At 47.9% G+C, this 645-nt stretch overlaps 1 pseudogene; it reads right to left on the bottom strand.

Moving 5' to 3' along the window:
• LOC145410680 (uncharacterized) overlaps positions 1-440 on the bottom strand; it is a 647-nt pseudogene extending 207 nt beyond the window's left edge.
• Positions 441-645: the final 205 nt, after the last annotated feature.

The following is a 645-nucleotide window of genomic DNA, read 5'->3' as shown; positions in this document are numbered from 1 at the left end:
GAAATCACTCCCAGAGGTTTTAAGGCAGCTGGCATTGTCCAAGATGAGACTGCGTTGATTTTTATCAGCCAAAGTGAACAAAATAGGGCGGCGCTTGGTGCCAGATGAAGCGTTGTTTCCAGCCGACGATGTGTTCCACCCACACCTGCTACACCAATTTGGGACCAAATCTTGCCGATTTTGTCCTCATCTGTCGTGGCACCGTCCAATGCTTCGTTTTCATCAGGCACGCCGAGAATAACGATGTTCGACTCTCTCTCTTTTCGGTCCAGTGCTTCTAAGAACTGCTGTTGCTTCACCATTATCTCAGCCTGCCTGTCGACCCGAGCCTTGAGTTCAGTGTAGTTTTTGTTCAGTATGCTATCAGGGGAGGTAATCATGTCTCTCAGTAGTTTCACCTCATTCATAACATCGTCAAGTCTCTTATTAATCTTCGACATTTCACACACACACACACACACACACACACACACACACACACACACACACACACACACACACACACACACACACACACACACACACACACACACACACACACACACACACACACACACACACACACACACACACACACACACACACACACACACACACACACACACACACACACACACACACACACACACACACACACACACACAC

Source organism: Coenobita brevimanus, chromosome 86 (assembly GCF_032717465.1).
Source record: "Coenobita brevimanus isolate Jiangsu-jjx chromosome 86, ASM3271746v2, whole genome shotgun sequence".
Taxonomy (NCBI): Eukaryota; Metazoa; Arthropoda; class Malacostraca; order Decapoda; family Coenobitidae; genus Coenobita; species Coenobita brevimanus.
Note: the sequence above shows the minus strand (reverse complement) of the source record. Positions and strands in the feature narration are given on the sequence as shown.